Genomic DNA, 12,495 nt, shown 5'->3' with positions numbered 1-12,495 from the left:
GGACTAACAGTAAAAGCGTGTAAGGCGCAGTAGTGCAAGTGGATGATTTCCAAAAAAGGATCACAGTTCAAAAGTAAGACACGCGCAAAATACAAAAAAAAAAAAAAAAAGAAGTCCCTAGCGCGATTTGAACCCGGAACTTTCACGCCGCGACGACAAGTACCGGCGCTTTAACCTCTCGACCACAACAGAAGGCGCGAGGCGCGGCGCCGGCGGAGGTATATAAAAATACTGCTACCGCTTTTATCTCGTGTGGTTTTTTTCTTTATTTTGGCTCCTATTTGCCCTCCCTTGCCGTAACTTTACCTGCCGCTCCTACACTATAAAGGGGCGATCAATTAAATTCCAGTTGAAAGTCCCTCCAATCAGTTTCTGCGAGCGAAATTAGGCTTTTGTGCTTGAAGCGATGCGGATCTCTCCGCCATTAGGCAGGGACGCTAGGTACTTCCTTGTCCCCATGGAGCTGGTCACGTGACGTAAAAATCCCTCCTGGCCGCGGCCGTGTCCGCAGCCGCAAGATGAGCAAACCGGCCCAGAGGGCTAGACCCTTGCACGATGGCATACGCGCTGTTCGAGGCGGGGTTTAGGCCGCACGTCCGGAAGCTTCCTGGCTCGAGACGACGTCCATTCCCCGAAGTGAAGAACCCAGGGGTTCAGTGGAGGTGGGAGACTTGGTAACGTAACGAAGGGTTTAATTACATGGTAGCGATACAGTCGTCAAATCCGAGAGAACAACGGAGCAGCCTCGCGCTCCGCCTTATATAGGGTCCGTTTCTCCCTCACTCTCCGCCAGGGCAGCCAGTGCGATGCAGGAACCCGCCGTCAAGTGCGACGCAGAAAAGTCCGCCGTCCAGTGCGACGTAGCCAAAGTTCTCCGCAGTTAGGCCATGCCTCTCTCCCTTTTCCGAGCGCACCAACCACCACGCACACACACACACGTCCCGCCAACGTCACGGGCGCGTTGAGACTTGTTGCCGCAGGCCCCGTCACGCAGGCGACGGTCCCAGACTCGTCGGGACTCGTTTCGCGCAGGCCCCGACAAGCGGGCGACGGTCCCGGACTCGTCTTGACTCGTTTCCGCAGCGTTGAAACTCGGAAGAAGGTCGCCGAAGGTTCCATTCTTAACAGCCCCTCCGGGGCCAGGGAAACCTCGTATGGCCGGTGGTACTATCGCTGGCCTGAAGAGGTGGGCTTGGAGTAGGCCTTGAGAAGATGCTGCAAGCACTAGCAAACTCCCAAACCTCTCACAACGGAGGCATCAGCGGAAACATCCCCCACAACACCACGCCACTCAGCAGTCAAACGCTCGGAATCCGCCAGAGACCCGCCAGACCGGATTACGGATTACCAAAATTTGCCAAAACAATGCAATTTAAAACCTTAGGACAATTTCGGGTATCGAGACCCGCTGTCGCCAAAGCAAAACTCATTTTTCCAAAGAGGTCACTATGAACAAAATACAAAAAGACAAAAACTCTTCGCAATTTGTGAGGTCATTTTGGGGTTTTAACGAAGTGCCCCCACTTAGATCCTCATTCCCGTGGATGACGAAAACCTCTGAGATCATCCCTACTCTTTTTGGTGATATCAGAAAAATCTGCTCAACCCATCGGCATTGCTGTTAAATTTGCCTTTCCTCTTTCTTACGCTGAAGTCATAGTGATCGATTTTTCACGTGATTTCTAGACGTGAAAATGCGGTCCTTATAGCGCCGATAAAACAATCCGCCTTTTTCATGCCCCGTCACATTGGTCCTAGCAATCTCCTGAGCTGTACCGCGAAACCCTGACACACTAGGGTCGCTCTTCTGCTCGACTGTCAAAGACACTCTGTCTACTCGTAACGGAGGACCAAAGTTACGTGACGCCGGAGCTACGAGAGATCCTTTGATGATCCCGTCTTCCTCCGCCTTTTTCGCCGGCGCGTTGGGACGGCGTACGCTTTCTGGTGCTACGAGGTCGGGCTGTTCTACAACCCGGACCCCCGGGTCCATATCACAAGAGCGAATGACATTTTAGCGAACGGCGACATTTGAGCGAATGCTCGTTTTAGCGAATAACGGGGGCGCGCGTTAACCCATCCGTCGCGCTGCGCTTTACGCCGCTTCGCGGCGACAGTCTGCGGCAACTCATTACAAAAATATGAACTCACTTGGCCCACCCGAAAACGCCGCTTCGCGGCGTCCGACTATTCGCTAAAGTGTCGTTCGATGAAACGTGGGCGTTCGCTAAAACGTCATTCGATCAAGTGAGTGCCTCCCCCCGGACCCCCTCATCCCGTTTCTCTGCCTCCAACTCTGGGAGTGCTTGCTCCCCGTCAGCTGCCTTTCGCTCTGGATCACTCGTTAACAAAGGGGCGAGCTGACGCGATTTGGACCTCGTACACGACTGAACTAGTCCTCCTCCCAGTTGTTGACCCCTTTCGCGCAGCAGGAAATCTGACCGGTTAGAAAACAAATAGGGATACTCCAACGGGACTGTTTGCGAGACAGCCGCCTCTGTCACTAGCTCTCCGAACGGGCCAGTTATCCTTACTCTCGCCATAGGCAGACAGACACTGTGCTTCTCGAGCAGCTGCTTGATCCAAACTACCTTTCCAGTAAAGTCGGATGTCGTCACATACGACGGATGAACAACGTCCATCGTCGCTGCACTGTCCCGAAGCACCCTGCACAGCTTTCCGTTTACCTGGAGCACGTGAAGATAGGGACGAAGAAGCTCCAGGTCCCTGTCACTACCGCTCACGTACGAGAACACAACCCGCGGTTTGTTACACCTGGCCGCTGTGTGTCCCGGCTCCTGACAGTTGTAGCACAGGAACGGCTTCCTTGCCTCGAACTGCCCTTTTTGGCTTTTCCGTGCCTCGTCTCCGTTCGAGGGATCTCCGCTCGAGGGATCTCCGCTCTTTTCTGGGACCTTTTGTCCTGTTTCTGGCTTCTCGGGCCTTTTTTCTCGCGAGCCGTTTCCCTGTTGGAAGGGCTTGCGCTGATCGCTCCGGCCGGGTTCGCTTTCCTCTCCGCTCAGCTTTCTACGCGTTGCGTACTCTTCGGCTAGCTCAGCGGCCCTTTCCACAGAGTCGACTCCTACCCTATCCTGCACCCAGAGCTTGACTGACTGCGGAATGCTACGAAAGAACTGTTCGAGGCACACACACTCGACTACCTTGTCGCGGCTTTCGTACACTTCCTCGCTCTTCAACCATTCTATCAAGTTGGTTTTAAGCCCGTACGCGAATTCCGAGTAGCCCTCGCTGCTCTTTTTGGATGCGTTTCTAAACCTTTGACGGAACGCCTCGGCAGAAAGGCGATACCGCTTCAAAAGGCTCGACTTCACCTTGTCGTAGTCGTCCGCGTCTCTAGTATTAAGGCGCGCGACAACCTCTGCAGCCTCACAGGGCAACAAAGTCAAAAGCCGTTGCGGCCACGTTTCTGGGGCGAAGCTCAACTTCTCACATGTCCTCTCAAAGTTAACTAAGAATAGGCCCACGTCTTCCCCAACTTTAAACGGCTGCAGGAGCTTCTTCATTTGATACGACTCGGCCTCACTTGCTCGTACCGGAGCACCAACTCTACTGTTCTGCGAGTTTAATCGCTGTTGTTCAATTTCGAGCTCTAGCCTTTTTAGCGCTCGTTCCTCTGCCGCTGCAGCCTGCGCTCGTTCCTCTCTCGCTGCAGCCTGCGCTCGTTCCTCTCTCGCTGCAGCCTGCGCTCGTTCCTCTCTTGCTGCAGCCTGCGCTCGTTCCTCTCTTGCTGCAGCCTGCTCCTGTTCTCGTTCCTCTCTCGCTGCAGCCTGCTCCTGTTCTCGTTCCTCTTTTGCTGCAGCCTCACTTTTAGCGTTCTGAAGTAATTCCCACGCAATTTTAATATCCTCTGCTTCCGCGCTCTCTGAAATTGCTTTACTGATCTCAGATTTCTTCATCTTTTGCTCCACCTCCACACCAAATTCTTCACATAAACAGAGTAAATCTGTTCTCAGTAACCTCATTAGATCCATGATCGCTGCTCTTTAGCTTTGGCTTTGCTATAAAACTTGTCGCGAGGTTGTACACAAACCTAGCGCACGAGTCAAACACTAAGGATTCCCAGCAGTTCAAAATTAATTACCCATAATCTGAAGCCTGGCGAATCTCAAAGCAAAGTCCAAACGCTCACCCACAGATGTAGCACGATGTCGCATGGTCCGATCCCAACTGCTGCCAACCAGTTGTTCGAGGCGGGGTTTAGGCCGCACGTCCGGAAGCTTCCTGGCTCGAGACGACGTCCATTCCCCGAAGTGAAGAACCCAGGGGTTCAGTGGAGGTGGGAGACTTGGTAACGTAACGAAGGGTTTAATTACATGGTAGCGATACAGTCGTCAAATCCGAGAGAACAACGGAGCAGCCTCGCGCTCCGCCTTATATAGGGTCCGTTTCTCCCTCACTCTCCGCCAGGGCAGCCAGTGCGATGCAGGAACCCGCCGTCAAGTGCGACGCAGAAAAGTCCGCCGTCCAGTGCGACGTAGCCAAAGTTCTCCGCAGTTAGGCCATGCCTCTCTCCCTTTTCCGAGCGCACCAACCACCACGCACACACACACACGTCCCGCCAACGTCATGGGCGCGTTGAGACTTGTTGCCGCAGGCCCCGTCACGCAGGCGACGGTCCCAGACTCGTCGGGACTCGTTTCGCGCAGGCCCCGACAAGCGGGCGACGGTCCCGGACTCGTCTTGACTCGTTTCCGCAGCGTTGAAACTCGGAAGAAGGTCGCCGAAGGTTCCATTCTTAACAGCGCCGGCCACAGCAGCAGCTTCTGCTTTGAGGCCCTTTCATATTGAGGAAACACGGCGGAAACATGAACAAAACATGTTTCTCAACAGTCGGGAAACATGTCGGCTGTCGGCTCTGTTGCCCGACAACCCTGTCACATTGAGGAAACTGCAACACAACATGGACGACAGCGACAGTGTTGTCTCGGTGTGACAGCTTTTGGCAACGGAAACATCGACAACTTGTGTCGGACGACACGTGTTGCCCATTTCGGTGGCTGAGCGAATTTTTTTTAGCAACACGGCAACATCTATATTTTTCTGTACAGATAGTCCCACGAGAATACTTCAATAATTGACGTCAAGCGTGAAGGGCCCTTTTGAACGCGGCTTCTTGCGCGGCGGCAGCTGATCGTCAGAATCATCTGAATCGATGGCACAAAGAAGCACCAAAGCAGAAGCTGCTGCTGTGGCCGGCGCGTATGCCATCCTGCAAGGGTCTAGCCCTGTAGCAGAACGCAACCGCCAAATCCAGAGAACACGAGATGGTTCGCGCGGCTGATGAATCGACTACGGTAGAGCGACGGCGATGAGACGGCGATCCAAAATGGCAAAGATTCAAGGGGCGAGCGGAGCCAGCGGATCTGAGCCTGGCCGCCTATACTTCGTTTCAGCTTCGGTCCAGACGCAGCCGCGCGAGCATCTGGCCCAGAACTGTGCTTGCACTGCACGAGCGCGCGTGCTTGGCAGGGATGCTGAAAGCCCGGAGCTCGCGCTTGTAGCTTAGCCGAGCCGGCCGGGCAGACGAGGGCGAGAGAGAGAGGGAGGCGGCGCGCAGGAGAGGAGGCAATTTGTGTTCTTCCAACACGCTTTCTCGGTGTGACAGGATGTTCCCCGAGTGTCGGAGAACAAGTTGGGAAACATGGTTTTCGGACTAGAGCAACATGTTTCCGGACTGTAGCTGTTTCCGCAATGTGACAGGGTCCCCGAAAACATGTTTTCCTCGTGTTGAAGGACAAAGTTCTCCGACTGTTTCCGCAGTGTGACAGGGTGCTTCTTTGTGCCATCGATTCAGATGATTTTGACGATCAGCTGCCGCCGCGCAAGAAGCCGCGTTCGAAATTGCTCTTCACGCTTGACGTTATTATTGAAGTATTCTCGTGCGACTATCTGTACAGAAAAATATAGATGTTGCCGTGTAGCTGGAAAAAAAATTCGCTCAGCCACCGAAATGGGCAACACGTGTCGTCCGACACAAGTTGTCGAGGTTTCCGTTGCCAAAAGCTGTCACACCGAGACAACATTGTCGCTGTCGTCCATGTTGTGTTGCTGTTTCCTCAATGTGACAGGGTTGTCGGGCAACAGAGCCGACAGCCGACATGTTTCCCGACTGTTGAGAAACATGTTTTGTTCATGTTTCCGCCGTGTTTCCTCAATGTGACAGGGCCTTAAGACTTTTTTTTTTCTGCTCTTGGTACGAGCGATTGTAGAAAACGAAGTTTCAGTTCCACTAGCTCTTTATCGCTGCACCGTTGGTTAGTTTGCGTGCTGTAGAAGTTGAGGACGAAGAGTCAGTAAGGTCAGTGATGAAAGCGTTGCGAGTACAAGCCAGTGTACGAGTGCATGCGATCAGTCTGATGATACAGAGCTATACTGGGCACAAAAGAAGCTATCAAGTCTTGAAAAAAAAAAAAATTTAGAACGCTCGCAGAAATTAGGATTGCTTGCGTACGACACGCGCAGTTGCATTGCTGAAGGTTCGGACACCGTTATCGTCGAATCATTAGAGAGTTTTAGTAATACGTATAGGAGCAAACGCAGACCCCATACGTTAACGTTAACGTTGCGTCCTCCACACTGCGCATGCGCCATACGTACGTAATGCGGCGAGCCTTTCGTACGTACGCTCGCTATCGATTTTTGCGAACGTACGTAGCGGTCCCCTGCGTTCCATCTCGTTGCTCTCGTCGCGCACGGGAGAGCGCGAGACTAGTCCAGTTTGAAAAATGGCGGCGGTGAGGCAAACCAGCGGAAGTGCTACGCGCATTGTACGGGTTCGCTTTACCTTTGAAGATGACATCAACCTCCTCAAAGAAGTCAACGCGACGAACCCTTTCGAGCACCCACAAAGATGGGTGTCGATAGCCAAGAACGTTGGCGACGCCGTCGAACCCAAAAAGGTGCTTACCGTGCGGCCGGTAAAAAAAAAAAAAAAAAGAAGAAAGACAAAACACGTGCACAACAGGCACACGGAAACACGCACTTCCGTAACAAAGCGAGAAGAATCGGGGCTTTGGATTGGCTTGACCGAATACCCGCCTTGGATTGTTTGAAGCAGTTTACAGGAGCACATCTAGATGGCGCTACAAGTCTTAACGTATGCGTTCTTCTTCCGCTGTACTAAAAGTGCGTATTCGACGCACTCCGTAACGTTCCGTCGACGCAACGTTAACGCTAACGTAGGGGGTTTGCGTTTGCCCCTATACGTATTACTAAAACTCTCTATTGTATACTCTCCAGGCTTAAGATGCCTGTCGTCCCTCGGAAATGCATGCAGTGTGATCTCTTCTTCAGTTGCTGAAATACCGGGACACTCCCTCACACAGCACCTTCCAGGCACTGTAGTTGATCACGTCAATCCACTGACTCCTCTTCTTCTACTTTTACAGAAACATTATTTATTTATTTATTTATTCGAATACCTACATCGCCCAAATCTGGGCATTATTGTAGGGGGGTAAGGCAATACAAAACAATAGCAAACGATACATATAGAGATACACAAGAACTATTGTGATGCAGAAATAGTGGATATGACATCTTAGGAGAAAAATACAACATACAACACTTTGTACAATATATGAAAACAAAGTATAGTGACTGGCACTATTAGAAGAGCAAAGTGAAAAATTATTCCAACAGCAAGTTTTTTAGGGCAGTAGGAAAAGATGAAGGAGCCGCAGAGATAACCTCAGTTGGTAAATTGTTCCATTCGTGTATTGTTCGTGGAAAAAACGAGTGCTTAAAAACGTTAATTCTGCATCTATATTCTCGTACTTTTAAGTGATTATCTGTACGCGGCGAGACATAACTGGGCTCCTTAATATAACGTTCTTTCTCGATGCCGGTCCTACCGTTTAGTATGTTAAAAAATAAAGTGAGCCTAAGGTACCTTCGCCTGTCTTCCAACAGAGGCCATCCCAGGTTGCGTCGTATTTCAGATGATCCTATAGAGAAATCATAATTGCCGGAGACAAACCGAGCTGCCCGTTTCTGAATACGTTCGCAAATCCCATGCCGCACATGCATATTCCAAAATGGGACGTACATTCGATATGTAAAATGTTTCTTTAAGGTTAGTAGGTGCCTGACTAAAATTGCGTCTCAGAAAGTTTAATGTGCGGCTTGCCTTAGATGACAAATAATCAACATGAGCATTCCATGACAAGTTACTAGAAAATAAAACTCCCAGATATTTATATTCAGGTACAACCGTTAAACGTGTGACACCAAGGAAATATTCTGTGGCCAGAATTTGTCTTTTGTTAGAAAATCTGACTACGTTACATTTGTTTAGATTCAAGGCCATATTCCATGTTTGACACCATGACATCACAGAATCGAGATCGTCTTGCAGTATCTGGGAGTCATCCTCACACGTGATATCACGGTATATACAACAGTCATCAGCATACAGTCGGACGTGGCTAGAAAGATGACCAGCAAGATCATTTATGAACACCAGAAAAAGAAGGGGGCCCAACACCGATCCTTGCGGAACACCTGATAAAACACTAACATTTGACGACCTCAAACCGTCTAGAACTACGCATTGCTTCCTTCCAACAAGATAAGCCTTAAGCCAGGTTAAAAGTGACTCCGAAATGTTTACAGCTGCCATCTTTTGTAATAACAAAGTATGAGATACCGAGTCAAAGGCCTTCCGAAAGTCCAAAAAGACACAATCGACTTGGAAACCATTGTTAATTGAAAAAGAGAGGTCATGTGTGAATTCTACTAATTGCGTATCACAAGAAAATCCCGCTCTAAAACCATGCTGCATAGGAGAAAAGAATGCATTATTTTGTAGATGATCGATTAAATTTGAGTAAATGATGTGCTCTAGCATTTTACAAGAAACACTTGTTAAACAAACAGGCCTATAGTTGCATGTGCTGGCTCTATCTTCACTTTTATGTACTGGAACCACGTTGGCGCTTTTCCAGTCAAGAGGAAGTTCGCTCTGTTCAAAAGATTTTTTAAACAACACGGTTAGATAAGGGGAAATAGAAACAGCACAGTTTTTCAGAATGAAGTTGGAAATACAATCTGGGCCAGGAGCACTGCTTATTTTGATCCTTTGCAATAACGACACAATGCCACTTTCCGAGAAGTCGATGTTATCCATTTGTGTAACGACGTTTGATGTCGGTATTCTATCTGCCGGGTGGACCGGTTGAGTGAAAACTGACTGAAAATAAAGATTAAAGGTTTCAGCTTTGCTCTTTAGGTTCGTTCCGTAATTGACACCATCTATGACATCGGGGATAGTGGTGTTAAGGGCCACCCACACTAGCGAGAAAACGCGCCCGGCACGCCGATAAATCGGTTAAGCGGGAAGATAAAGGGCGTGTCTCTGCACGCGCTCGTGGCGCTGACTGTGCTTCGGCGACATTTTGTTACTTGCCGCGATCGGCGTGCCACGCGCGTTTTCTCGCTAGTGTGGGTGGCCCTTGAGGAGCTTTCTTGTTTTTGACGTATTTCCAGACCTCTTTAGGATTTCTTCTCAGTTTGGCGGGTTGAGTGTCTAGATATTTATTTTTCGCCTTGCGAATTTCTTTTGTTATGATTTTGCCTAACTCCTTCATTTTGGAATATAATCTAGGTTCATGTGAACGACAATACCTACTGAACAAACGATTCTTTTGGTTTATCAAAGTTCGAATTTCCCTATTCATCCACGGCCTATCGTTCCTTCTTTTTCCTGATATGATGCTTGATGGAATGTATGTCTGTGTTAAAGACAAAATCTTCGTTTTAAATAAATTCCAGGCAGAATTCATATCCAAGTTTGAGCTATGCGATTGGAATTCAGGAAAAAACGAATCCAGTTCACGGGATAGCGTTATGTAGTCGCCTCTTTCATAAAAAAACACCTTGCGTGGTTGTGCACTGCGCCGTTGAATAGCATTACAGGACATTCTTGTAACGACAACATCCACTTTACACCAAATAGTTTCACATGATTCACTGTCAACATTGATAGGGACACAATTCAGACTGTTGTGAACGAGCACAAAAACACCACCACCGTGTGTGCTGCGGTCTTTTCGATATGTAGTGTAATTAGAGGGAGAATTTCACTATCAGCTATGGTATTATCCAGCCAAGACTCAGTTCCAAAAACTATATGAGGCTTTGTTGTTTCCAAAAGTGAAGCGAATTCCAGAGTTTTATTTTTTAGACTTCGAAAATTAACCACAATACATATTAAGTCCCTGCAAGCTGACACTCTGCTTTGGGTCGCTGTATTCTGTGGTTGCTAGCTGTCTAATCTAGTGACGGCATCTGTTTCGCTATTATGCATGAAAAGTTGCTCATTCGTACTAAGCTTATTAAAATTTAATTTGAAATTTTCTCCACGTTGACGGGCGAACTGGATGAGTTTTTGCCTTTGAAGGCATACCTTGTTCGAATAGTCTTCACTGATTGCAAACTGGGACCCCTTTAGTCTAGCGGTGACTGTAAGTACAGTACACGTTGCTTGTCTTTGAATGACAAAAACTTTACTATCAGAGGCCGGTTCTTTGCTTCCGTGTAGCGTCCTAATCTATGCGCTCTCTCGATAGCTTCGGATGCTATCGGTACTTGCAGTTTTTCAGAGCAAAAAGATAGTATTCTACTCTCGGACTCCGCCCATGTTTCATTTTGATTATCTTCAATACCGAAAAAGATTAGGTTATTTCTTCGCGACCTATTGTCTAGGTCATCCTGGTAATCCTGCAAATTTGTACGCGCAGTAGAAAGTTTACCTGAACAGTTTACAAGGCGAGCTACTTCGGCTTTTAACGGAATGACAGACGCAACGTTGTCTTCAACTTGCTTAATCTTGTTCGTTAGCTCTGCCACTTTGTGTTCAAGAATCTGCTGTTCAGACCGAATAAGCTGAATTTCGTTAAGAATCTCCGACTGTTTCTGCTGATTCACTGGTATTGCCATAATAACCTCGAACATTTGCTGTTCTTGTTGCTCCGAGAAGGGTCCAGGATTTTGTTCTATATCACCGGCAAGAAGCAGCAAGTTTCGAAAAAGGTGCGTACAGCGTAAAAAAAAGACAGTCATCCGACGCATAATCATGCATACAGGCGAGGTGGGTTCTGACGCCGACTTTTTGAACGCTCTGGCATTGACAGAGAGATAAGAGTAACCAACCTGAAGAAGGACGAAACGTAAGTTTCTGGTGGCCATGTCGGCGCCAGATCTTACATTGGCGAGGTGAGGCAGCTGCTTATGCAGGTTTATGCCGTGTCGAAGTGCCCATGGTTGCCAGTCCATGCAATTGCCGAGAAGTGACGGTAGCGCTGTCTTATCCAGCGGCAGGCGGCTATCCCAGGGGGGCGGGAAAGCCGAGCAAACTTGATGTTCTTGGCCGATGTCGTCCCAGGGAGGCAGGAAAGTCGGGCAAACTTGCTCATCGAAGTCGATGCCATCTGTGACAACACCAACGTCCGTCGCAGCGTCGTGAAAAGAAGCCACCATCCACACCACCTGAAGAAGGTCGAAACGTAAGTTTCTGGCGGCCACGTCGGCGCCAGATCCCCAAGCGATGAAAAGCAGATAAAGGAAATTTTGTCTGCTTGGATCGCTCGTGGAGGTGCGGAGAACAACAAAAGTATTTAAAAAATATTATACGCGCTCGCGGTAACCACGAGGAGGGATACAACTCACGTGACTTCCGCCGATGCCTCCCTTCTGACCGCCCCGATACCTTGCGGTACACTGTTACGTCACAGTACACTGGCGGGAACTTCGAATTGGGCCTCGTATTTCTATTTTTATAAAAAAAAACTACGCAACTCTTTAGTGAAACAATTTTTTTGTAATGTCCTGACATGCCATTTCAACGCCTAGCATGAAAAAAAATTATTTTTGCGTGTCAGAGGCTTTTTAATAAGGCAGAAAAGATAGAATATGCTCGAAGCGCCGCATGCTCCAGAATCCCCGCTCGTGCCACGCGGGTATTACCGCGTGGCAGGCTCGCGTATCGTCGTCCTGGTTGCTCACGCGGTAATACCGGCGATACTACATCCCTTACCCCCGGAATCGTCACCACCCAGTCCGTAGGTGCCTTAATTCGCCTGGTAGTCTTGGAGGTACCGTGGTGCTCGACGTACTCTCGTCGGACGACCAGTTGGCACTTCAGCGTCAGCTGTTGGACGGGGAAGCGTTTCCGGTTCGCATATCGGTGTTTCGGAGGACTCGGCATCCAAAAGCTCATCCGAAGACTGACTTGTGCGGGGCATTGTTGTTCCGAACTCCGCATGCGTGGTTGTCTCCGAGACGTCTTCACGATCTGTTGCCCTTTCCTCCCGGAGACTTGCATCGTATTCGGACGCCAAGGACAATGTCGTGTCCTTCCAACGTGGACGCAGGTGATCGACATGTCGTCGGAATCTGCGGCCATCTCCCGATAGCACTTCGTAGGACAGAGGTCCACAACTTTCAGTCACTTTTCCTGCCAACCACTTAGGATGG

The 12,495-nt window shown here is 49.3% G+C and overlaps 1 pseudogene; it reads right to left on the bottom strand.

Annotated features, from left to right (window-relative positions):
* Nucleotides 1-2,443: 2,443 nt before the first annotated feature.
* On the bottom strand, nucleotides 2,444-12,226 carry LOC121838237 (annotated as a pseudogene).
* Nucleotides 12,227-12,495: the final 269 nt, after the last annotated feature.

Source organism: Ixodes scapularis, unplaced genomic scaffold (assembly GCF_016920785.2).
Source record: "Ixodes scapularis isolate PalLabHiFi unplaced genomic scaffold, ASM1692078v2 PGA_scaffold5__190_contigs__length_132052651, whole genome shotgun sequence".
Classification (NCBI taxonomy): domain Eukaryota; kingdom Metazoa; phylum Arthropoda; class Arachnida; order Ixodida; family Ixodidae; genus Ixodes; species Ixodes scapularis.
This window is presented reverse-complemented; position numbering and strand designations above follow the sequence as displayed.